A 27,997-nucleotide genomic window follows, 5' to 3' on the forward strand; every position below is an offset into this window, starting at 1 on the left:
TTTACTTGTTAAGAACCCCAAGATGTCTTCAGGGTGCTATATTAACACATACCTTACTACTGCCTTCTAGTTTAACAAATGTCCATACTAAAGAGGAGGATGATGATAACAGAATAACATCTCCCAGAGAAGCATCACTTGGAAGCTATCCACACAAAAAAACTATCTTTGCAAGAACTAGCAAAACCAGGTAAGAAATTGCAAGCCCTGGATTTAGCATAATAATAGGAAAAGAAGCATTGAAGAATGCAGAAAGGAAAAATTTTCAGGGACTTCCGTCCTCCATCTTCAAGCAGTGGAGAGAGACTATGTGGAAAGACACTCCTCCAGTTGAGGGAAGGGGAAGAAATTACATCTAAGCCTTAGGTTTTGAACCCAGTACTAGAACTGCCAATGTGAAATCCAGCTCTTCAGAGCCCCAGGGCCCTTGGCCCCTGGCCAGTGCTCACAGACACAGCCTCTGGACCTAGGTTAGTCTGGCAGCAAAGGACTGTTTCCACCATCCTCCCTTAGCTTCAGGCAGTACTGTATGGGAAGAATACTCCCCCTTTATAGGGTAAGACAGGGAAGTAAGAAAAAGGCTTTGCCTTAGAACTCATGCCCAGCTGGTGAAATCCAAGTGGCAGGCAGACTCCAACCATCCTCAGACTCAGGAAAATACCTATAAACAAAGCCTCTGAGTTTGTCCTAGTGTGAGAGACCTCAGGCCATGGTGGGACATGTATTCTGGCCAACATCATCACTGGCTGATTGCAGTAGCCTCGAGCTGCTACTGCAGTGGCACACAGGGCACAGCAGCATGGCCCTGGATCCTATGCTGCACTGGTCCTATAGACTCCAGGTTTAACACAAGCATGGCGACATCAATGACTACAGGACTGCCTACTCCATTCCTCACTCAATCCCAAGCAGCACAACTTAGCCTTATCTGTTTGGGGAAGAAGAAGTTAAGTAATTACCAAGTGGCAAAGGAGCCTATGGCCAGTGCCTGCCCAGTATCAGGCAGAACCTGTGGCATCTAACCACAGGCCAATGACAGTGAACAGGGTGTCTGGGCTCACCTTGGCTCTAGGGAGAAACTTGCAGGAATGAACTACCCTATTTAGACATTCCTTCAGGCCATTCTGAGCAACACAATGGTGAATGTGATCAACTTGGGCCTGAAGTGCCTTTAGTGCTGACACACTGACAATGTGTCAACTATGGGTTTCTGGGAAACCTAGGACATTGGTGCTGAAAGAGAGTAAATAATCACAGGCTCAAATAAGCAGCCTGCTTAGAATTTCTAAAAAGACAAGCACAAACAAATCCAGTTAATGAAGACTAGAATAAATACCTAACCAACCCGTCTAACTGCAAACATTCTTGTCTGCCAACAAGCATCAAGAATTCCCAGAGAACCATGACCATGCTTAACAGACAAAACAAGGTGCCAATAACTGGCCACAAAGCAACCGATGGGTATGAACTCTCAGAGAATTTAAAATAGATATTTTAAAGAAACTCAATGAATTTCAAGTAAATCCAGAAAAAACAATTCCTTGAGCAGAAAAGTTCACTAATTGGAATAAAAAAATGTGATTAATAGATCAAACAGATGAATCAGTAAGCTCAAGGAAAAAAACCCACTAAATTTGAAATACACAGATATACTGTTGGAGGAGAAAAAGAAGAAAGAATGAAGCAGAATTAAGAAAGACTGTAGGAACATCATAACCTTAAAAGAACAAATATTTGGGTTATTAAGGTTCAAAGGTACTTAAAAAATGCAAAGGGGTAGAAAACTTATTGAAAGAGATAATAACAGAAGACTTCCAAAATCTGAAAAAGATACAAATACCTAGGTATATGAAGGTCAAAGGTCACCATCAGATTCAACTCACTCAAGTCTGTTCCAAGACATTATAACCAAGCTTTCAAAGGTAATATGCAAACAGAGGATTCTCCAAGCAGAAAGAAGACAGGAAAAAAATATGCAGAAGAGTGTTCCAACTGCCTAACAATAGACTTCTTGGAAGAAACCTTACAGGGCAGAAGGTAATAGGATGGAATTTTCACATGCTGAGAGGGAAAAGAAACATGCTAACAAATACTGTTTGATTCACACATGAAACAGAGATAAAGATATTTCCAGACAAATAAGCTGAGAGATTATCACTGCCAGATGTGTTCCTTAAGGTATGACAAAGGAAAGGTGTAAAACTCACCATAAAAGGCAAATTCAGAATTACCTAATATTGTAAGCACGGTATATAAACCTTCTTGATCTTTAGTACAAAGACTGAAAACAAAACAATTAAAAATAATGACATTAATATGTTAAGAAGCCACATAGAAAGATGCAAAACAGAAGATCAAAAGTTCAAAATGTGGGGAAAATGAAGTGTACATGTACAGGTTCTTCAGTCTCTTTTCTATTTTTTCTTATCTTTATGATCAATGAATAAGTTGTTATTATTTCAAAATGTCTTGTTACAAATAAAAGAGATTTTTTTTGTAAGCCTATGGTAACAACAAAGCAGAAACCTATAACAGACCAAAAATAGTAAGCAAGGAATCAAAACACACTACCCAGAGAAAAATCATTTAACTACAAAGGAAGACTATAAAAGAGGAAGAAGGAAACTAAAAAAAAAAAAAAAAAAAAAACTATAAACTGGGTTATAAAATGTCAGTAGTAAGACCTTACTTACCAATAATTATGTTAAATTTAAATGGATTAAACTCCCCCAAGTAAGACACAGAGTGACTGAATGACTAAATATCAATAGAAAAGTATGTGCTGTGACAAATTTCTTGATGTTTTATCTGAGTACATTAAATATGCACTCAAAAATATATGCTGCTTATATGATCTATTTCCTTTCATTATTCAGATCTCTGCTCAAAACCCAACTCATCTTAGATGGCTCCCCTAACCACAGGGTCTAAACATTCCCTTCCATCAATATCACACTCCACATCCTCTTATTAGAGCTTGTTTATTTTATCATTATTTTAATTTACATTACATATTTATTTTTTTGTTATCCATCTTCCTAGTAGGAATGTAAATTCCAGGAAGGTAGGTGTGGACTGACTTCTATTGTTCATTACTATATGTTCTCAAAATACAGTAGTTCCTGCAACACAGTAGTTGTTCAAATATTTTTCAAGTAAGCTTACATACCCCAAACTAAGAAACAGTTTTTCAGAAACATTCTTCTTTTACATAAAAATTTCACTATTGGGGCTTCAAAAATACAGAAGGAATATACATTATTAAAGCTGGTACAGTAATAAAATATTTAGAAACTAAAGTAATACATGACCTCGCCATAGTAAGACAATAAATAAATTAGAAGGTCCATTGTTATTTATCAAACATAAATGACTATGATTTTGGGTTGGTGAATTTTACAGAGACCTGTTACATTATTTAACCTTTGAATGGAGATAATGTACATAGCCAATTCACATATATCATATTAATAATTAGGAAGATTTGTGACAATTTCATAAGGCTCTTTTTATAAGCTTTTTGTAATCTTTTGGACTTAAAAATGATGATTTCATAAGCTTTTCATATTTATAGTTTTATTAATACTAGAGTACATACCAGTAAAATATCTTGTCCAAAAACTCACATTTTTCTCACTCACCACAAAGGAATTATTTTGAAGATAATTATAGTAGGTTAAAGATGCCTAAAAATTCTCAGTCATCTTTTCCATTGACAGGCATAATCTACATCCCTTCCCCTTGAATCTGGACCTACCCCATGATTGTTGAACCAATGAGATACAGTAACCATGATTATGTACCAGTATACAGGCTCAGGCCTTAAGAAACTAGAGACTTCCAGTTTCTCATCATTTGAACACCTAGTTTGAACACCTTATTAGAACCTAGTTTCCATGTTGTGAGGAAGCCCTGGTATTCTTATACATATGCCCTCATGGAAAGGAATAAAGGCCTCTGGCCAATAGTTTTTATTGAACTCCCAGCTAAATCCTGATTGGTGGCTGAGAAATTTGAATATTGATAAGAGCATACATTTCTGATAACATTTAAGACTATGTAGGAAGTTCAACCATCACTTTTCTCTTTATCTGTATTCATGATATTTAATAATGACATTTAAAATATGAAAGAAAATATTCCATCAATTTGCAATTATACGTACAGCACACAGTTTGACAGCGTCAGTTTACGTTACTTGGCCAAGTCAACAAAAGAGTAGATTTTCCTGGCCCATTCAAGTCATCCCAGTTGATACCACATAACCTAGAAATAATTCATGTCTTTCTAGTCTTTCATAAATTGCAGATGCATATATGTAATAAATGGTAGGGTTTTCAAGCCACTAAGTTTTATTAGTTATGCAACTATAATAACTTAACTCTAATAAAGTAAAGTGATTCTCAGTTGGGTAAAGGACTTGGGAAAGCAAGGTAGTGAAATACCTATTGTTTTTAAAATATAAAAATTAAAGTCATAAATGAATGTTAAATGTTTTTAAAAAGATACAAGTTAAAAGACTGAGCAATGCTGTTATAACTCATGATAAATATCAATATTTATTCAAGAACTATTCAATTCTGTAAATATTCATTGAATATTTATATATGCCAGTCACCAAAGTAACCTCAGGGACATATAATGATTAAAAAAAAAAAAGACAAACATAATCCTCAACTTCAAAGAGTATCTACTATTTCCTAAAGAAAAGTGCTAGTCTTTAATGATCTGAAGTCACATTCTTTGAAAGAAAGCTAATATTTTCTTTTTCACTGTTTACAAAAATTCACACACAAAAAAAATTAGAGCCCTGTCAAGCATATAACTGAACTGCGGTTTATTTCTCAGGCTTAAAGAATTCACAGAGCCAACAACAATCTATGTGCAGGTAATTAATTGTAACAGTTTCCACTTATGTGAGTTGTTCATCATAGCAGATAGAATAATAATATCTGGCTCTCTGAAGATATTATGTTCTTCAGTCATTTCATTTTGTTTGCTCACTAGATCCATTCACCTCCTTAATAACAATCCTTTTTCTTTAAATTTTGTGACTATTTAATAATAATATCCAACATAAATTTTTTCCTAATTATCTTCATTGTGTATGTCTTGGCCGGTGACCATTGGCCTTGGCTTGCACAGTCTAAAATATTGACATGGGACTGCATTACTGATAACCCACAGGGCCACATAAGTGGTCCAACCATCATTTTCCTTTCGTTTGATATTCACTAATGTCCACCTTTAGTAATGATATTTAATATGTGAAAGGAAAATGTTCCATCAATATGTGATTATCTGTGCAGCACACAGCTTGGTTAAAACATTTGAAATGGCTCCAGTTGGCCTTAAAACAAAGTGAAGAACCTCCAGTTTCAAGTCACTCTCCTCCACTTCTAACAGCTCCTGGTTTCCCCGATGCACTTTTGCAATTATATTTTTATATTTTTCTTATATTTTTCTCATTTACCACAAAGGAATTATTTTGAAGATAACTAGGGTAGGTTAAAGATGTCTAAAAATTCTCAGACACCTCTTCCATTGACAGTCACAATCTATATCCCTTCCCCTTTAATCTAGGCCTACCCCATGACTCATATACTTAGGCACACTTTTTCTTATCTTCATTTAATCTGTAACCCTACTCTACCCAGTATCTGCACTATGCTATACAGTTAGAAATGAATCTGATTTCTATGTTAAGTTTTAAATACTAAAAACTGCTAATTATATTATCCCTCTCAGGGATGCTAAAATTTTGAAAGAGGAATTTTAGGTAATACAATGATTGCATTGAATTACTATTTGAATTAACTGTTGGGACACAGAAGGGACCATTTTTAGAACTCACTAAATTTTAGCATAATGTTGGATATATTTCACCCAGCTTAGAGCTGATATCGTGATTATAACATCAACTAGCTTCCTCAAAATAGTCTCAACAATTACATGGCAATGGTTATTGATATTATTTCCTACATACCCTAAGGGCTGATTTAGTTTTAGGAAGATAATCATGGAGTTAGTAATCAATTACTAATGTTACATCACAGATTAAAGAAAGGATAAGAAGGGGTTGAATGGAAAGATTTGGGAAGATTATGAATTCAAAAGAATTTTAGAAAATTAAAAGTATAAACAAAAAATTAAAACATCAAGATAACCTGGGCAAGATGACATATGCCTGCCTAGCATCTGGTGGGGATCTCAAAATAGCTTGTTCTCCACTTTATCCACTTTGTCCTTTTATGATAGTTATTTCTTTCATGGCAAGTAAATCCTGTTTTCTTTATTCTCTCTAATCTAGCACAATTCATTTAGATTTCTAATAAAATTAGTGTATGGATTTCTGCTTACACAGCTATGAAAGTTTTTGTACCTTTGATTAAAACAAGTCAGACCATACAGAACAATGCCTCTGAGATGAGACACTCAACAAATACTGTTCTCATTATTTCAGACTCATTTCTCATGGGTTACACAACAGTCCCCAATGTGTCAACTGTCAGGCAACCTGAGACAATCAGAGATTTAAACTGTGTTATCTTTGATTCCACCTTAGTATCCATCCCTTCCCCTCCTCTTGTGTGCCTCTCACTACCCTCTGGCAGGGCCTACTCCATTGCTTATGCCATCACACTCACCTCTATATTAGTAGGTGCCGTTGCCCAGCTAATGCAAAGACTAACCTAGACATACCCACAAATAATTACTCTGGAGGGGGCTGAGCTGCCATAGGCACCCAGAAGCACCATTTCCAGTAAGCACATGGCCATCTACACAAAGAAGCAAGTCTTGAGAAAGTGCAGAGCAGGAGCTGGGGTTGTGACTCAGTGGTAGAACACTCACTAGCATATGTGAGGCACTGGGTTCAATCCTCAGCACCACATAAAACTAAATAAACAAAATAGAGTTATTATGTCCATCTAGAACTAAAAGAAACACATTTTTAAAAAAGGAGCAGAGCAGGAGACCACTGTCAGTGTACACTCAGAGATTGCCAAAAGGACAAAGAGATATTTTTATTTTTGACAGTTTTCAAAAATCATAGTTACAAAAAAAAAGACTAAAACTTCAGCTGAGTATAAATAACTAAAGGAAAATAAAATAGGTTTGCATGAAGTGATGCAGAAGTGGACAAGGGTCAACACAACTTTATGTCAAAAAAAGAGCAGAACACCAACTTGGAAAAGACAGCATGACAGACATTGGGTTTTTGTTGTTGTTGTTTGTTTGTGTTTGAGTCAGCTTTTTCACTGCTGTAACAAAAAGGATCCAAACAAAACAACTGTAGAGGAGGGAAAGTTTATTTGAGAGTTCAAAGTTTCAGCGGTCTCAATCCACAGACATCAGGCTCCATTCCTCAGGGCTCAAGTTGAGGCTGAATATCATGGTAGAAGAGTGTGACAGAGGGAAGCAACTCACATGAAGATCAGAGAGCAGAGAAAGAGAGGCTCCACTAGCCAGATACAAATACATACCCCCAAAGCCACACCCCCAGGCCTAACCCCTCCTTCAGCCACATCTGCCTTCAATTATACTCAGTTAATCCCACCGATGATTAACTCACTGATTGGGTTGAGGCTCTCATAACCAAGTCATTTCCCCTCGGAACCCTCTCACATTGTCTCACTCATGAACTTTTGGGGAACACCTCCCATCCAAACCATAACTGTTTGTTTGTTTTGGCAACTGAGGATATTTCGTTTGCCTTTCTTGTCTGTTTCTAAATGTGCTATTTTAATATATTCAAGAAATAAGTATATTTTACAATTTATATAACTGATGGCATGTGTTTTTCGCACTTCTATTTTGTTTGTAGTTATTTTCCTCTGTTAAGTTAAAAAAAAGGAACATTTCCTATTCTATCATACACACACACACACACACACACACACACACACACACGCAATAGTGCAGTTATGGTCTCATCTGATGATTGATGATAATGACATGAGTTGTATCCTTTAAATATTTATAAATTCTTATATTGAGTCTTATTTTTAAAAAAATGTTCGAAACAAAGTAAGAAAACTACAATGGCAAAACTTTGCTACTTCACTAATCCAACATTTTGATACAGAGTCGTCTCCACTCTCTTGGGATGTTGCCCCACGACCATCAACCCTGAAGAAGTGTAAGTTGTCCTGTTATTTTACTCAGCATAATGTCTTCCAATTCTATCCATATAGTCACAAATGAGAAGATTTTGCTCTTTTTATGGCCAAATAGTATTGTGTGTATAAATAGACACACACACACACACACACACACACAACATATACATATGTCCTGCATTTTCTTTATTCATTCATCAGTTGATAGACACTTAGACACTTAGGTTGGTTCCATTTCTTGACCATTGGGCATACTGCTTCCATAAACACGAGAGTTCACATATGTCTCTCTGACATATTGATTTCATCTCTTTTGGATATATACCCGATAGTGGGATTTATGGATTACATGGAATTTAAATGCGAGACCTGAAACTGTGAAACTAGAAAACATGGGGATATGCTTCAGGATATTAGAATAGGAAATAATTGTGTGTGTGTGTACTGGGAATTGAACTGAGGGCCATTCAACCACTGAGATACATCCCTAGTTCTATTTTGTATTTTATTTAGAGACAGGGTCTCACTGAGCTGTTTAGGGCCTCATTAAGTTGCTAAGGCTGGCTTTGAATTTACAATCCTCCTGCCTCAGCCTCCCAAGCTGGTATTACAGGCATGTGCCACTGTGCCCAGCAGGAAAGAATTTTCTGACATGGCTCCAAAACACAGGAAACAAAAGCAAAAGTAGATAAATGGGATTACAGCAAACTAAAAAGCTTCTGCACAGCAAAGGACATGATCAACAGAGTGAACAAATAACCCACAGAATGGGAGAAAGTATTTGCAAACTAATCAACTGACAAGGGATTAACATACAGAATAGATAAGGAACTAAAAAAGACGAAATAGAAAAAAATGAATAATTCAATTTAAAAATGGGCAATAGAACTAAGTAGACATTTCTAAAAAAGAAGACATACAAATAGCCATATGGGTCTTAAAAAATGTTCAACATCAATAATCATCAAGGAAACGCAAATCAAAACCACAATGAGGTTATCAACTCACAAAAAAAGATACAAGACAGCAAGTGCTGAAAGAAACCTTCAGACTATTGGTAGGAATGTCAACTGGTATTACTACTTATGAAAACCAGTATGGAGTTTATTCAAAAAATTAAACATAGATCTGCTTTACATTATATGTGACTTGGGTCAGGTTAATTTCCTGAATTTTTTCCTTTCTATTTTTATGGGGGATAAAATAGTAATTTAGGGAGGTCATATGGATGTGAAAAGACAATGATATTAATAATTGTGATAGCAAACCTTAGTGCTTATTATAAACCTACATTGTCTATTATTTAGATAGAGCAGCACAATTCACAATAGCCAAACTATGAAACCAGCCTAGGTTTCTATCAAGGGATGAATGGATATAGAAAATGTGGCAAATATACACAGTGGAGTTTTATCCAGCCATAAAGAAGAACATAATTATGTCATATGTAGGAAAATAGATACAACTGGAAATCATCGTGTTGAGCAAAATAAAGCAGACTCAGAAAGTCAAGGATGTGTTTATTCTCATATGTGGACACTAAAGAGAAAACAGAGGGGGGAAAAGGAACCTCATGAAAATAGAAGGGAGACCGGTATAGTAGAGGGGCAGGATTGGGGAAAGAGAAGAGTAAAGGAAAGGAGAGGTACTAGGGGATGAAACTGATCAAATTATGTTATGTGCAATATATTACAATGAACCTCACTGTTAAGTATAATTATAATGCACCAATAAAAATGATGTGCAAAACTGTTAACAGTTACCACACTACCCAAAGCAACCATTTCATGCAAAAGAAAATGCATTAATACCTCTGCAATACAAAAGGAAATTTTCAGTTTACTTTGCTTGTGCTAAGAAAGTTTATTGATTATAACAGACAATACTAATCAGATGTTGATCTTTATTTTGAAAGAATTCAAAATTCAAGAAAATTGGACATATACTTAGTGATGGAATGGAAATTCCAATTAGTGAATCTTGGAAAGCAAAGAACCCAGGGAATATCAACAGTGCAAATCCAACATTTATAGTGTCCCTATCACAACCCTCAAATTTTGTGTCATATAAATCATTGCTGCATCCATTGGCCTTCCATTCCAATCCAGTTTAGATGTTCTGCCAACACTTTGTGAAGGCTGATTCCACCTTCGCTGGGTTCCTCCCTTCATTTTCTTAAATACTAGGGCCAGTCCATGGAAGTCAGATACAGTATGAACATGTCTTTCACCAACAGGCTTCAAACACCTTCTTTTAAGCACTGAAAAGAATAACTCCAGGTCCAGAGACCCATTACATTATTGCTACTCAGTCCCACCTCCCCACTTCACTTCTACCCTGGAAATTACACTAAAAATCAAGTTTTTCCAACCAGATGAACTCTCTTTGGACAGCTGGAGTGCAGGTTTTCATTTTGGAGCTGAGAAGACAGTTGAACCATTGTAAATTTCATTCTGTGAACATTTCCTCGATGTGTGTAAATTACAACCCCTCTGCATGGTCAACTGCAGAACAAATTAAGTCTTTCAAAGGTGAAACTGAGTCAGCTTAACAGACAGACCTTCTGGTTCAATACATGGCCACTCTCCTCAGGTCCATTCCGGCTCCTCTTTCCATATGATCTTCCTTGTAAAACCAACTATTAAAAGAGTTTTTCTTCTTCAAAAATACCTTTTATACTCAGGACCCTACTTTCTCCTTTCTATTAACATTCCAGAATTTAATCTTCTTATCCTATGGCCAGGTAACCATAACAGCTTCCTAACTGTTCTCTGCCTCCAGGTCATTATAATACAGTCTATACATAATACATTGTTTAGAATATTTTTAAGAAGTCTGAGGAAATTCATGGTCATAATTTTTATAACCAAATTGTTTCAAGTACTAGTGAAAAAATAAAAAAATATGTAAAATGGCCCATCTCTATTCATAATGCCTAGCATGGCTTTTTCCCACAGAAAGCACTGAATGAGTGTATATTCAATATGTCAAGGACCCAAAATTTTCTAAAACAATAGTTTCTGTAATTTTGTTTTCCTCTTTAAAAAAAAATGCTTTAAGTGTATCCTCATTGCCTATAAAATTAAGGCAATGGGAAGTTTCTATCAAACTCAGTACTTCATATTTTCTCAAAAAATTAATTTATCAGTTCCCTACCTAGACTCTGAGCCCCTGGAAAGAAGAAACTACATCCTTAACTTCTTTACCAATCAAGTCACATTCTTCCCAGGGAACAAATAAAAGTTAATTTAGCCTTGCTATAAAAAAGAGATGTGAAGCTTTTCCTGACTAAATAACAGAATATGAATACAACTGTGTCTCTCCAGCTGCCTGATGTGGTGCATGAATTATCTTACCACCTATTAAAAACTCATATACTGAATAGCAAACAATTCATCAAGAGAGAGGAAATAATTTCTGAGTAAATTTATTCTCTGATCACTGAGACATCAATTCCCTTCATAAAACCAAATATAACCACAATAATTCTCAATAAGGTGGGTTATCAACAAAAGTTGCCAATGAACATAAATGAAATACAGTGTCGTTTGGGAAAATGTAAAACTAGTTTGTGTGAGCACAGATGTCTTAAATTGTATGCATGTGGTCAAAATATTTACAAACTTTATAATACTTAGTACACATTCATTGAGTGCTGTTATAGAAGATAAACAGAAGTGCAATTTTACCTACCCATTTTTATGTCTTAACCAATACTTAAAGCATTTTGGTTATAAAATTAAATGATTATGACTTTTCTTACACTCCTTAAAAAATGTTCTGAACAGATTATCAGAAATCCAACAAAATATCAACACAATAAGAAAGCTGATCATTAAATAACAACACACTTGGCAAAATGCTCTGAAAAGGTCAATTGGGTCAAAGCTAAATGGGCTGACCTTATTTTCCAACTGAAACTGTTCTACGTTAAAATGACTTAGTCTCCTCATTGCTAATTTAACATTGACCTTAACAACTTTCATCTCTCTTCTTTACAACACTGGCTAACCCTTTTATTGTAGGACACACTACTCCTGTACTGGCTCTTGTCTCCTCCCTTTTCTAAGGTAATCTTAACATTAATCACCTCTTAAGATCCACAACACATAGTAGCTTTATGCTAGGACAATAGGAATAAGGAGAGCTGTCCAGGTTAAACCAGAGATAACACAGTCCACTCTACCCTTATTCCAATTCTTTTGGTGGCCCTTTCTCCCATTACAAGAGAAAAGGTCGATTGACTTCTGCTCATCATTATGCATTAGAACTCATTCACAGAATTTCCACCTACACCTGAATTGAAATGGCTTCCCAGTTTACATACACTACCTCTTATGTCACAAGTACCCACACAACCGCTTCCCTTGAATGAATGGATCCCTCACACCGCCTGATGTGATACCTAAAAGGAGTCATGTCATTATCTTCAGGTCTAGAAAATTATTACTCTCCATATTTCTTTTTAGGTTCCTCTGAATGAGCATAAAATATAGAAACAAGGCTCTAGAATCTAAAACCACTATGTACTTTTGGTTTTGTTTGTTTGTTTAGGCTGTGACTGTATGCAGATTACAAACTCTGAGATTTTAAAATGAACAGTGAATTTTTTTTAAATATATGAGATGAGAAAAGTATGCAAAGAGAAGGCAAAAAAAAATTGGAAAAGATATAAGAAATTTGATACGATGGAGGAGCTAAAATCTGCTGTCATCTATTGGAACACTATAATTCTCTGTGATGGTAACAGATGTTTCTCCAAAAAAGAAAACAAAATTTTTGGATCAAATAAGCTTCATTAATATTGCATATTAATTCTCTCTCTTGGAGAGTCCCAATTCACATTAGCATATCACAATGCATATTAGCATATCAAAAGCTCTAAGAAGACTTGCAGTAAAGACACCGTTTTTCATACTTGTTTGTTCTTGGAACTCCTTTTGATCATTGGAAACCTACAAACATTTTGCAGATCTCAATGGAAAACGACTTTACAATCACTGCTGTAGACAAGAGGGAGCAGGTGCAGGCATTAAGGCATATGAGAGACTGTCGCCACAATCCCAGGATACTGATAGTCAGGCACTGAGGAGTCCATTATTGTAAATCTAAAAGCAGGTGATTGCTATATCAACCAGTGTCATAAATTGAAGTAAAAAAAGGGGGGGGGGACAAGTAACACTAGATTATGCCTACCTACAGGAAAAGCTAGAGTAGGAGGGCTAGGTAGTAAGGTCCAACATGAATTTGACGAAAAAGTAACCCAGGCAGTGACAGAGAGCATGGCATAGGAAGTATACATGAGTTAGCAGGCATTGTTGCTATTTCCACCAAGACTTGTTGGATCTTCAGACACTTATATTCCTCAGTTACTATGCTTTTGGGGTATTAAAGTCACATTCCATAACTTAATCTTAAGTCAGTGGTGAATAAGGGTAAAAACTAAAGGGTGAAAAATAAAAGTTCAATTTGCAGTTTTAGACAAATTGTATGAATGGGAAAGAGACTAAAGACAGATAAATAAGCTACAGATTGTTCACCATCTCTAGGAAGAAGGAAATTATGAGAATCTGAATTGGAGCAAATGAAGACAGAAACAAACCAAAAGACACAAAGAAGAATCCACAGGACAGAAAAGCTGGACTTAGGTCAGAAGACTGGAACACAGTTACACTCCTTCAGACCTGGTTTCCTGAGGACCATCAATGGTATATTGGCATTCTGCATATTCAGTGTGTATTATCTTTTTGAAAATCACTTCCAGTTCCTTTTGAAAATCACTTCAATGTGTACATTTAGCTTCTCTGTGTAAAGTGCATATTTATTACAGGCAAGAAAGTTTTCTATGAATTGTACATTTCCTAAGATCATTTTGTGCATTACTTGGAGCAATAAATTAACTGATGTAAAGTTAACTGCTGTTAAGCAAGCACTGTAAGTTATTCCATATATGATGGGACATTTTTGCTGATTTATTTTAATGATAACATTCCACCCCGTGTATAACACAAGATTGGATATCTTAAGGAGCAATGCCCATGAGATTACAATGCATGTGACCATAATATTATCATCAAATTAGAGGAACAAATCCATGTGATATAGAGGAAGACACAAGAACACCATCATCTGGAAATTTTAAAAGCAGAATACATTGCTTTACTTACATTTACTATGTAAATGTACATTTACTATGATTTCAAGAAACTGAGTATGCTGCCCACTAAAACTTCCCACCTCACCCTATTCATTAAGAGCGGGGCAAAAATGAAATTGCTTAGAATGAATGGAGCGAATACAAAGCTGTTAGAATAACAAAAAATGGCTTTGGTTTAGTAGGCTTGAAACACTGTAAGTGTTTGGATCAAACTGTCCCCACCTTTTCAATTTTTAAGACTGTGTACCCCATGAGACACTATGCACCCAACAAAATCCCTCATTATACTTTACCGAATCTCTTACTATCTACCGCATCACCAGGTTTTATTCTTTTCTAACAACACTTGGTACCAAATGTTCACCTTTTTCAATAAATTATTACTGCCAAGGTTTGACATGTGTGGAATAAAGCCATATCAGGTTCATTCTACTGGGCACATCATTGTGGCAGGAATGTCAACTCTAATAAGTATGTGATGAAAAAGATCGTCAGGGCTCCTGTCAGGTAGTACCTAACCTGACAGTAGGTTAAAACTCAGCATTAACATGAAGAGGTTGGGTGACTGAGGCTGACAGCTGTCATTAATACTGTGAAAAAGAAATATGCCACCTAAGTTTCCCAGACGTCACAGCTTTCACATTCCCATTTAACCCTCCTAACAAACATGGGTGCTGGCATTCCTTTGCACTTAGAGATGAGAAATCTGTCTCCGCCCAGTTTTTATTAGTCTGGGCACTCACCATCTCTCAGCTGAATTCCTGCCATCACCTCCTAATGAATGCTCTTGTCAACAGTCACATTCCAACTGAAAGAACTGGGCAATACCTAGGCTTTTCCAGGGGAACAAACAAACAAAAAAAACCCTGAAAACACGGTGGTTTAACAATTGATGGTGAAGTTGCTCCCACCAACTTGACCTTCTCATCATGTGCTCCCCATGGTCATCACCAAAGGAGCGAGCATTAAATGAGCATGCAGACCACTTCCTCCCCATCTTTGTACCCTCCGCACAACAAGGGAAGCTGGAAAGGGGAAGAGAACACAAAACAGTCCATCGCTAAAAACAGCTTCTGCCACACCACGTTGATTGGTTGCAGTAAATCTGCTCCTACCACCACTCTACACTCTGTGGTGTCTGATCTCCACCTTCAGCTTCTCATACTTCACATCCTGAAATTCAAGCTCCAAAACCCAGAACCGTTGGCTTCTTGTACACTATGCCCATTCTCCTGCTGGCTACTTTCCCCCAAAATCACAATTATGACCACTTCTAACAACATCCACAGCTACCATCCTTGCCCAACCTATCTTTTTCCTAAAATTCTTCAGTAACCTCTTAACTTGTTCTTTATTCCATCGTAGCTAATATACTACTAGCCTCCAGTAGTATATTCTCAACCCAGCAGCCAGCACTTTATTTTAAAATACAATCATATCATGTCACTGACCTGTTGAAAAGTTTCCTGGGGTTCCCATCAAAGCCTGCACGACCCAGTCCTGTCTTCATCTACCCCTCTCTTCCACCTTTTCTAACACTGGAGTCTCAGATGCTTTGTCCACTCGGTATACCCCTGCTTCATAAGCCCCTGTATTTTCTGCTCCTAGAACATGCTTCTACGACTCCCTCCCTGATGTTATTCAAGTTTCTTAAATGTCACCATCCAAATCAGGAACCTCTTTATGCCTTACTTTTAACCTGCCTCTTTTTCTTTTACCTGATATTGCATTTTTTTAAAAAAAATTGTAGTTGTAGATGGACACAATGCCTTTATTTATTTTTATGTGGTGCTGAGGATCAAACAGTGCCTCATCATGCAAGGCAAGTGCTCTACCACTGAGCTACAACTCCAGCCTCTAATGTTGCATTCTGAATCTGCTTGCTGCCTGTAACACCTGACACCCTCTCCATATTGAGAGGTCTGTGAGATCCAGATGTTATCTGTCACATTCAATATAATATTCCTTGAGCTTAACACAATCAACACTGGATGAATGAAAAAATAATGGAGTGAGTGAATCCTGTCCCTCTAGGCCTACCGTGCACTTTCTCCAATGCCACTTGGTGGTTACTCTATCTTTAAGCTTCAGCTGAAAATCTACCCAAGCCTTCCACATTCTTCCCATCAGGACCTCCCAGTGCTCCTGGACTCTAGCAAAGTGTCTGACATGTTGCCATCATTCAATAATGTCATAGCAATCCATAAATTTCAAAAGCCAGGAGGCCTTATGGTAAGTAATTAACAAGAGATGAAAACCCAACATTTATGGTTTTTAGGTCCCTTGCTACTGCTACTTGATGCCATCCTGCTATAAAATGGACATTTTGTAGCTGAAATTCAGCGTTTTGAGTATATTTTCTTTTCTTTATAGTCCTTTCAACATTTTAATCAAAATATTTCAATAAGGTAATTTGTAAAATGCCCCTATTATGCTCAAAATTAAATAATGATAGATATACAATTTTTATCATATATCATATACTTTTAAAAATACTTTCAACATGCTGAAACTTTTTGTCAAAACATATACCAAGTGGCACATTTGCTTAGAGCAAGCTACCTAAAATGCAGCCTTCAAAGATTTCTTTGGCACATCTATCTACATGTAAACACTGCAGTAAACACTGCAAGTATTTCACAGCATGGGGTGATTTTTTTTTTACTTGACTCCTTAGAACTGCATATAAATAATTTCTTCCAAAACTTGATATTTTATTTTCAATATAAATATATGTCACTTCATTCAAAGGATCAGACTTTTACACGTAAGAGTAGGAAGAAATGACTTATCTGACTGGAAACTTATGTGTCCAAAGTAGCCATGTGCTAATGGCATGGAAGAGGAGCAAAGTCAAGTCTTCTGATCAGTGGTGGGTCCCACACCTAAGAATAATTATAGGCTAAGTGTTTCAGTGTCCCTTATCTAAAAGGCTTGGGAGTAGAAGTGTTTCTGATTTCAAAGTTTTCCAGGCTTTGGAACATCGGTGTATGTCTGTGTGTGTGTGTGTGTGTGTGTGTGTGTGTGTGTGTGTGTGTGTGTGTATCATGGAAGGAGACCCAAGTCTAAAATACGAAATTCATTTATGTTTCATTTGCATTGTATGCATATCTTTTTGTTATATAACTTTATTTTATTTATTTATTTATATGAGGTGCTGAGGATCAAAACCAGCACCTCGCACGTGCTAGGCGAGTGCTCTACCGCTGAGCCACAACTGCAGCCCCTTTTATGCATAACTTTAAAGGTAATTTTATATAATACTTTAGTGTGCCTGTGACTGTGTACTGTGTCATGAGGTCAATTGTACAATTTTCCATTGTGGCATCATGTTAGCCCTCAAGAAGTTTCAGATTTTGGTGCACTATATATTTTGGATTTTTAGATTAGGGATGTTCAAACTATGTTGGTTTTTTTAATTAAAAAGAATATTTGATTTTGCTCTATTTTTAAAAATCTATGTCTTTGTCTAACCCCCAGATTTAAAATATAAGCAGGAGAATAAGGATCTTTTAAAAAGATAATGCATGGAAACACTTTATTTAATCATTTAGAAAATATAAAAAATGACTTTAATCAAACTATTTCAATAAAATTTTTGTAAAATGTCCCTATTATGCTCACAATTAAATAATGATATACAATTATTATCATATATCACATACCTTTATGAATTCCTTTAATCTTATGATAACTCTCTGAGATAGATATGTTATCATTTCCCTTTTAGAAATAATGAAACTAAAGACACAGAGGTTAGGTTGCTTGCCCAAAGCCAAACAGCCAGTTAGTGGTAGACTCAAGATTCAAGTCCATGTAGTCTGAGCCCAGAGACTTCTTTTACACTTAAACTTTTTTTTACCATTAATTAATCATTAGATCTTACTAGGGCTCTTTGTTTTTATATATACTTCAGAGTAAACTATTTTCACTACAACTGAACACCAATTTATGAAGAAAATGGAGAAGGTAATGAAAAGTTAAACCTGGTGAGCTCTTATCTTCAGATTTTTTGATTGGCTTGTTAGATAATATTCAATTTTGACCATCTTACATGTCCTAATGCCTTTGTTAGATGCTGAGATACAATGGTGAATGAGATCATATCCATGCCCAGGGAAAAAATTCCCAATTATAACCAGATGAACATCTGTTAAATGCTGCAACTGCTAAATGGTGCTCTATGAACTCACTGGAGGAGCACCTAACCCAATGACAGGGGCCCAAGAAAAGCTTCCAAAGGGGCAATTTATAAGTATTTTCTAAAATTATTTGGTATGACTCTAATATAATGATAGATAAAATTCACATCAGGCTATGTTATGATGATAGTGCAAATGGTTCCCCACCAAAACATGAGACCATAAATGTCTCCTTGTGAAAAACACAGGAAGTTCACATCTAGGGTTTCATTTAGAGATCTGTCTAAATAATAAAGTTGGGTTGGAAATTTGGATTTTAGTGTTGACTCCACCACAAATTACCTGTCTTAAGGATTCGGGGAACAAGGAACTAAAATGAGTGGAACACATTAAGTACTACATGGGTTGCCATGACATACAGGATGAGGAAGCTATATGTTTTGATGAGCTTAGGGATGAGCTGTGCAAGTAGTGTGGTAGGAAAGGTTGGCTCCAGCTGGCTCTGACAATGTATGTCAGAAGGAGACTCTGCACAACTTTGCTTGAACAACTTAAAATTGAAACTGAGTCACTGTTTGTGTTTAGAGTTGTCTCCAGTTAATTGCTGCACTGTTTTAATTCCATTAAATTCCACAGAAGCCATATGCTATCACTTCTCTCTTCCTTCCCCCTCTTGAATAGTGGATTTCTTCCCCTTAATGGGAACTTCCTCTTCCTCCTGTAAGCATATTCAAGTCTGTGACAAGTTTGTGGGGGAAAAATTGAATTTTTTAAATAATTTCATCACCCATTCATTCACTCAACAAATATCCATTGGCTTGTTCCTGTATGCCTGACGCTGTAGGGCCCACAGTCAATACAGAGATGAGCAAAACAGTCTTAGTTCATGCACAATGCTTCTGGTTTGGATCATCTTAATGTGTTACCAAAACCAAAACAAAACAAAATAATTCTCGATATATAATTCAACCTTTTCCCTAAAGCTGGCTCTGGCAAATGGAAGGATCCAGAATTATATCTGAAGATTTCTGTGCCAAATAATAAAAGAAACAAAAGAAAATACAAAATTGTGTTTAAATCCCTCTCTCTCACCCTGTACAAAAGTCAATTCAAAATGGATCAAAGACTTAAGTAGAAGACTTGAAACACTGAAACTGCTAGAAGAAAACAGGGGAACACTTTGAGATTGAGGCACAGGCAAAAAACCTCCTGAAATAATAGAAAAAATTGACAAATAGGATTATATCAAATTAAAAAGCTTTTGCACAGAAAAGGAAAAAAATCCAGAGAGTTAAAGATACAGCCTACAGAATGAGGAAAACTAATAATAATAAAAAAAAAAACTTTGCCAACTACTCTTCCAATAGAGGATTAACATTCAGGATGCATAAAGAACTCAAAACACAGCAAAGACAAAACAAACAAACAAAAAAAATCCAATCAATAAACAGGCAGAAGTACAAGTGACCAATAATTGCATGAAAAATGGTCAAGATCTTTAGCCATTGGGAAATGCAAATCAAAATTACATTGAGATTCCATCTCACTCCAGTCAGAATGGCTATCATCAAGACTACAAAAGACAATAAATGCTGGAAAGAATTCAGGGAACAAGAAACCCTTACACACTGTTGGTGAAAGTGCAAATGAATACAGTCTATATGGAAATCAGTATGAAGATTCCTCAAGAAACTGACATAGAAGTACCATACGCCAGTGATACACTCCTGGAAGGAACCAGAAGGAATCAGAGTCAGGATGTTGTAGAGATAACTGCATACCCATGTTCACCACTATACAACTCACCACAGCAGTGAATGCCCATCAATGGTGAATGGATAAAGAAAATGTGAGATAAACACACACACACACACACACGAAAAAAAAAAATACTGAAGTATTTTTCAGCCATAAAGAAGAATGAAATCATGTCATTGGCAGGAAAATGTATGGAACTGTAGAGATCACATTAGTGAAATAATCCAGATTCAGAAAGACAAGTATCACAGGTTTTCTCTCACATGTGAAATCTAAGGAAAGAAAGAAGACATAAAAATAGAAGGGAAACTATTAGAAAAGAGAAAAGGGAAGTAATGAAAAAATGTAAATGATCAAAGTATTTTATATGCCACAATGAAACCCATTCTTCTATAAAATTATTATGCACTAATTTAAAAAAGGAAAGGTAATGAGATTAAGCCAAAAAATTATTAATGGCTAATGTTGATTGAGCCTATACTATGAACTGAATTCTTTACAAAGTACTTTACAAACAATTTTCCATTCAGTTCGTTAAGTATTTGCTTACTTGCAATAAACTGTATCCAACATAGCATGGAATCTAATTGTTTGCATGTTTTAAATGGATTTTAACATTAAATGGATTTAATGTTTGCATGTTTACATTCTCAGGTACTTATACCTTCTGAAAAAAGTGTTGTAATTTATGTATTTGATAAACACTTTAACACAGAGGAAAATACAATATCTCTTTAAATTTCAACTCAGCTCACAGCATACTGTGTAATGACATTGAATAAACAAGTTCAAGATTTTGAGTTATATTACAGAAAAGTTTGAAGACCATACATTCTACTCACTGAAAGAGGCAGTGACAGATGAAATCATGGTGTGGTGATGGAGAGAAAAAATGAGGAGGAGGAAGAGAAAATATGAATTTCTAACATGGCATGTTACTCTCCCATGGTGTAAACACTGATTTTCTGTAAAGTTGTAAAGGAAAAGACTGTTTCAAAATAGTGATAATTTGAAGGTGTGGAGTATGCATGAAGGATAGTTCTTTCTATTGTTACCAATTTATATTTCTAAATTTTGGCTCTTGATGGGTAAAAAAAAGTACCTTTTGCAACTTGTAATAGTAATTGTTTCAATCATTAGGCAGACAAACTCATGTTCTAGCTGAAAGTGAAAATACACAAATCAGATTCAAGCACATATCAATATGTCACACATCCTCTGACATCCAATAAAAATGAATCCACTGACTGGTTAGATCCCAGACATTACATTCAGGAAGGATGATTGCTTAATGATCCAATGCTTGGAATTTCATTAACTAGTGTCTGGAGGAACATAAGAAATCACTTTTTTTTAATTTTTCTGGGTAGATTTGGAAGAGAAGAACAAGATAAAACTTCTTATTCATTTTTCATAAATGTCAAAAAATTCTTCTCAATATTTTCCCCAAATGAGAGGATTAGGTGGCAAAGTACAGAAGTAGCTAGAAATGATAGCAGCCCTTAGAATCTGTAAGCCACACAAGGTGACTGTCAAACACAGTGCTGTCAAACACAGTGATGCCATACAGCTCAACTAATGGCCTATGCACCAAGGGCTCTTCAGGTCTGCCTTCTCTGTTTTATTATGAGCCCAGTCTCCCAACAGGAGCATCTGGGGAGAGGGCTCAACATCCAGTAATTCTTAAGCATGAAAGAGGCCTGAAGCGCCTCAAACAAATGATACAAATAATTTATATTTTAAAAAAAAGAGACACAGAAGAAAGAACCAAGCACAGATGCAAGTTAACCTCCTGAACTTCCATTTCTGATGAAGAGAAGCTTTTGCTGGAGAATTAGTTTATTCTGTGTTTGTTCCCACAGAAGATTTGAACTTAAAAAAAAAAAACCCTCAAAGTAAGAGCCACTGAATACTTTGTTTTTAAAAGTGTGTTTCCTATTTTTAAATGACTGGTGAGTGTAAGAGCACAGGATATCTGGATCCAAGTCTGGAAAGTACCGTACACTAGTTTATGACCTTGGTAAAGGTTTTATATATCTAAGTTTTAAATCTAAGTTCTTTTGTTTATTCAGTCAAACAAAATCACAAATAATAACACCTAGCCCATATGATTTTGGGGAGAACTTAATAGCACCATTTCATATAAAATGTTTAGCACAGAGGCTAACAAGTACTCAAGGTAAGTAGGATATAGTTCTATAGTAGAGAGAGAGAGAGAGAGAGAGAGAGAGAGAGAGAGAGAGAGAGAGAGAGAGAGAAGAGAAGAGAAGAGAAGAGAAGAGAAGAGAAGAGAAGAGAAGAGATTGTGAAATTGTGTCTGCTGTTCCATGGGGAAACTAAATTTGATTTCAGTATCATATTGCTAAAGTCATGAAAATACTTCCTAAGCACTTTTTTGACAAGAACATGATTTCAGGAAATCAGCCAAATCCAGCATCTCAAAATTTCAGCATATTTTTTGCTATATTGAATAAACTTTGGATTTTCTAGAACTATTAAAAAGTAAAACAAAAAGATTAAATAAAATATCAATAAATACAATAAAATTAAATATTGAAAATATTCACTGAATATCAAGACAGAAAAAAAGAACAAATAAGGGCACAAAAACAAATAACAAAGTGGTAAATATCAACCCACATATACTAATAGTACACTTACAATAAATAGTTCAGATAGTCTGATTTTAAAACAGGTTATGTCCGGTTGGGGGGAAAAAAACACAAAATTTAACTTTCATTATCTATAAGAAATGTACCTTTAATATGAAGACATAGCTAGTTTGAAATTTAAGGATGGTCATGTTTATAATAATCATAAGAAAACTAGATGGGCTAGACTTATGGAAATAGGCTTCAGTATAATGAACAGTAGGGAGATAAAGAGGAATATTTCATGATAATAAATTAGTAAATTCATCAAAAACACATTAAAATTTCTAAATTCATATACACCTAAGAAGAGGTTCAAAATGTATAAAGTCAAAATTGAAAGAATTGAAAGTGAAAACAGGCAGTTCCACAGTTAGATTTGAAGATACTAACTGTTCTCTCTCTCTCTTGGAAATTCATAAAACAAATAGCAGATAATCGATAAAGGCACATAAAACCTGAGCACCACTATCAATCAACCTAATTGACGATAGTAGAACATTACTCCTAACAATGGCAGAACACATATTATTTTCAGGTGGATTTGGTATATCACCCAGATGAACAGTACACCAAGAAATGGACTGTGCCTCAATGAGTTCAAAATGAACTAAAATCCTGTAAAGTAACATCTCTGACCAAAAAAGAAAAAATTAATTAACCTAGGTAAAAACTCTTCAGTGTCAATTCTCCTCTTGGTTCTTGATAATAAATAAGTATCTGAAAAGTTATCCAAATATTTAAAATTTAAAATATACTTTTAAGCAGTATAAGTATTGAGGAAGAAATCACAAAGAAAACTTTTAAATATTTTTAACCAAACAGTTTTAAAAATCAAAGATTTAAATGAAATGAAAGCAGTCTTTCAATGAAAATCTATATATTAAAAATGAAGAAAGAACAAGAATAATGATTACTAATAATGATTACTACCTTAGGAATCTAGAAAAGGAAGTCTAAATTACATCTAAATTAAGTAGAAGGAAGCAAATAATGAGGTAAAAAGAGAATGAATTTTTTTAAAAAAAGAATAATCAATGAAACCAACAGATAACCTTTCAAACAAAAGCAATAAAATTGACACACCTGTAATATATTAATCCATAATAAAAGATAAAAGATAAAAATTATCAATATCAGGAATGAAACTGGGAACTTTCATTAATAATAAATATTATAAACATCTTTTTCAATAAATCCAATAATTTTAGGTAAGATGGACAAATTCCTGAATGACACAATTTACCAAAACAATTTACCAAACTGTCACAAAAGTAAATGAAAAGTTAAACAGTACTCAAAAATGTGTTTATTAAGTGCCAACAGTGAACTATGAACCACCACAAATTTTTAGAATGATATTAAATGAATGATGCGTGAATGCTCTTGGGGACAAGAAAAATGCAAGAAAGTGGACTCCAGGTGAGCAGATAAGTCGCAACTTCAACATTGTGCTCAATTGTTACTCTTTTTTTTTTTTTTTTTGGTGATGCTGGGGATTGAACCCAGGGCCTTGTGCATGCAAGGCAAGCACTCTACCAACTGAGCTATATCTCCAGCCCCAATATGTATTTTTTTCCTCTTGTTGAATAATGACCAGCCACTGTCAATTCATTGGAGTACTTGTTCACTTGGAAACATCTCAGAAACATAGACCTATTAGATGAAAGGTAAGGTCCAGAATGTGTTTGTTCCCAGATCCAAAACTAACAAGGGTTCCACCACAGCACCAGCCAGCCACTCAGACATGGCTCAGTCCTTCTAGTCATTGGCACAGATGGGGAAATGTGATGCAAAACTCCATTTTGTAAAAACTGGACTAACCTAAATTTGTCACTTTTCAATTGGTAATACTGATATTTCACAGAAACACCTTTCAATAAAATGCTTACGCAATAAGGATCATTTAGGCCACATAATAGATCACACTTTTCTACCCATCTGTGGCATGGAGGTAGTCAATAGTATCCTGACTTGAAGCTTAGCCTCCAAGAGCTTAAATTCTAAAACAAACAAACAAACAAAAAACAATAAAAATACATAAGAACTAAAAGAAATTAAATACACATTATTTACTTAAAGAGTTTCATGGAAGATTTCACCATTTACAAATAATTTCAGAGTATTTACTTTCAAAACCCTACCTTCAATGTAAGTAATGTCTCTGAAAACGACTTTGATACTCCACTGTACCTCTAGTACCCTAAGAAATCTTACTTAAACACTTCAGAATCTTTTGAGGGCTTTCTGGAATGCACAGAAAACTCTTCAATGTCATTCTCCTCCTGGTTCTTGAAGGAAGACCAAAGATCTCTTTCAGTAAAACAATAATTTTCTCTAAGGAGAGCCAATGTGGATGGCAGAAATGGTGTTGAGTTGCACTCTGTCATGTCCATGTTCCAACAGCTGCTCAACCTCTGGGACCTTAGTCAAGTCTCACAAGCGACGTGCCACATACTTGATAATCAGATTCATGCTTATCACATGACACTCATAACTGGACAATGTCCACATTCCTGAGGTCTACATAGCAGACTATAGAAAAGAGCCACATACTTTCACAATTTTAATCTATAGTGTAATACAGTTCTGCAGTAGCAGGATTACCTTTCTAGCCACATAGTACTCACTTCCTAACAAGGCTAGTAATATTCTTTTCCTTTTTTTAATGCAGTTTACTGTAATTGTTTTACCATTAGAATACATGCTGATCTTGCTCCCTGGGTAGATTGTAACTGAGCAGCATAACTCTTTGAAATCGGACACAGACTCAAATTCATAATCAATCAAGGTCTTTACCAATAAAGCAGGCAAATTTAGCTCTTATTGGTCAATTTGATTTGCATTCAGGCAACTAAGCTAAAAAATATTTAAAGTACCTTCTGCACACTAAAAGCCCTGAGCTGTGTTACACTTCCTTTTCACTGTGTGGTCCAAGACATTTTTTCTAATATCTCTGAAAGCTTTATCAACATCTTACAATGATAAGCTTCTACAGTGAAATCCTAAGTCTATAAACATCAGTTAAGCACAAAATTACATTGAGGAATGGCAGTGGGGACTGTTTAATGAGTTCATTAGTACCCCCTCTTCCAATGGAGCTGTAGACATCAATCTGGGGGATACAGATGTGGATGCTTGCTTTCTGCTTTCAAGGGATGTTTCTTTTCCCACATCCTTATGGTCCATTTAACTGTTTTATCTAATCAGGAAGACTTTTTGAGTAAGAATTGGATGTATTTCCAAATTCAGGAGAATTCAATTATTCAGGAGGTATCTAAAAAAATTTAGCTGCCCTTTAGAAAACTAGTAAATGACTCAGTCCCTTACAAAGCTCAGGGAAAGTAATGAGTTCGTCTGCGGAAAAAAAAAAATAGAAATCTTTTGTCTGTATGAGTGAGTGTGCTTAACTAGGGAACACTGCCAGGTTTAAGAAAGAGCTAAGTCTGCTTTATTGGTGCTCATGGATTGTGAATTTAAAAACTGAAATTCCACAACACACTAACACTCGGATGCTATGGATCAGTGTTATTTAATACTAGACTTACAAATGGCACAAAGAGAAAAATTGAAACTGAGCTAGTCTAAATGAAATAGTATTTGTAGAAATACAAAAACTTTGTTAAGAGTAATTCCAGCAGCTCAGGAGGCTGAGACAGGAGAATCACGAGTTCAAAGCCAGCCTCAGCAATGTCGAGGTACTAAGCAAGTGAGTGAGATCCTATCTCTAAATAAAATACAAAATAGGGCTGGGGAGGTGGCTCAGTGGTCAAGTGCCCCTGAGTTAAATCCCCAGTACCAAAAAAAATTTTATTAGAGAAGAATCTATTAATAACACTGATGAATTCTGTGGAATGGACTGATGGGATAGTTGGCAGGAAAGGAAAAGTTAACTTTTCACTTTATACTCTGCTGTTCTTTTTCTCCACCATGAATATGTAGTATAATAATAAAAAACAATAATAATGATAAATTTCTCACAATAGATGCAAAGAACAAAGTTGAAAGAGTGTGAGTTAAGAATCTTTAAGCTGCAGTGATTCACACCTGTAATCCCAGCAGTTTAGGAGGCTGAGGCAGGAGGATCACAAGTTCAAAGCCAGCTTCAGCAACTTAGTGAGGCTCTAAGCAACTTAGAGAGACGCTGTCTCTAAATAAATTATTTACAAAAGGCTGGGGATGTGGCTTAGTGGTTAAGTGTCTCTGTGTTCAATCCCTGGTACTCAAAAAAAAAAAAAAAAAAGAATCTTTAAGCTATGGAGGCAAATGTCCTTTGCTCCCAATTTAACATATTTTGCTCTAGAACAACCATATTAATATTTTGCACCTGACTTAAATACTTGCTCCCAATTTTCCCCAATCTATATCTTTACATCTGGATATTGAATCAGTCAGTTGTTTTGTCTTACTCATACACAGTACAAGTTGAGAGTCCCAAAGTATCTAACCTGATAGCCACAGCCCTATTTGCCACTTAGAGAACCACCACTACTACAGAAGGGGAATATTTTTCTTCAATTTCTGCCTTACATTTTAAAATATTGTCTCATTGAAATTATAATAAATCTTGAAAATAACTCACAAAATCCTATTTAACTCACAATGCTTCTATAATATAATAGTAGCACTAAGTATGCCTATATTCCACACTTAAGATCAGATCTCTCGGTCTATGATCTGCATTCCAAACAACAGAATTAGAAATGAAAATTTTTAATTAAAAAAACAATAAACAAATGAAAATTACTAGGTATGACATTTACACAGGTATGTGTACAGATGGGACATTTATAAATATTCCAGCTATCTTTTAAAAAGGGAAATGGCAAACATAAAGGAATACACAGCTACTTGATAAATTACTAAAGTTATGTTAGTAAAGTAGTTAGTAGGTGATGAAAAATTTAAAAAATTAAAGCTTAGATTAATGCAAATTCAAAGTCCAGAAATTTTTCATTTGAATTTGGTAACACAAAATTGTATTAGTTTCTGCATGAAAGAACTGAATTCAGACACAAACTAAATGCTTTAAATAAAGCATTGAAAACAAAGGTACATAATTTATGAATCAGTTGCATAATTTACAGAATGCCAGTACACAAAAAATAATAATAATTTCAAATCCCTGGGATCTAAAAAAGAGATATTCTATGTTTTTTGTTTGTTTGT

The 27,997-nt window shown here is 35.3% G+C and overlaps 1 protein-coding gene and 1 non-coding gene across 2 annotated transcripts in view; both read right to left on the reverse strand.

The window, feature by feature from the left end:
- Window positions 1–27,997, reverse strand: part of Kcnh5 (potassium voltage-gated channel subfamily H member 5) — a 293,603-nt gene that overhangs the window by 119,401 nt on the left and 146,205 nt on the right. The window lies entirely within an intron of this gene.
- Trnaa-ugc (transfer RNA alanine (anticodon UGC)) lies at window positions 24,313–24,385 on the reverse strand. The gene has a single exon. It is a non-coding gene; the product is annotated as a tRNA-Ala (tRNA).

Source organism: Ictidomys tridecemlineatus, chromosome 5 (assembly GCF_052094955.1).
Source record: "Ictidomys tridecemlineatus isolate mIctTri1 chromosome 5, mIctTri1.hap1, whole genome shotgun sequence".
Taxonomy (NCBI): domain Eukaryota; kingdom Metazoa; phylum Chordata; class Mammalia; order Rodentia; family Sciuridae; genus Ictidomys; species Ictidomys tridecemlineatus.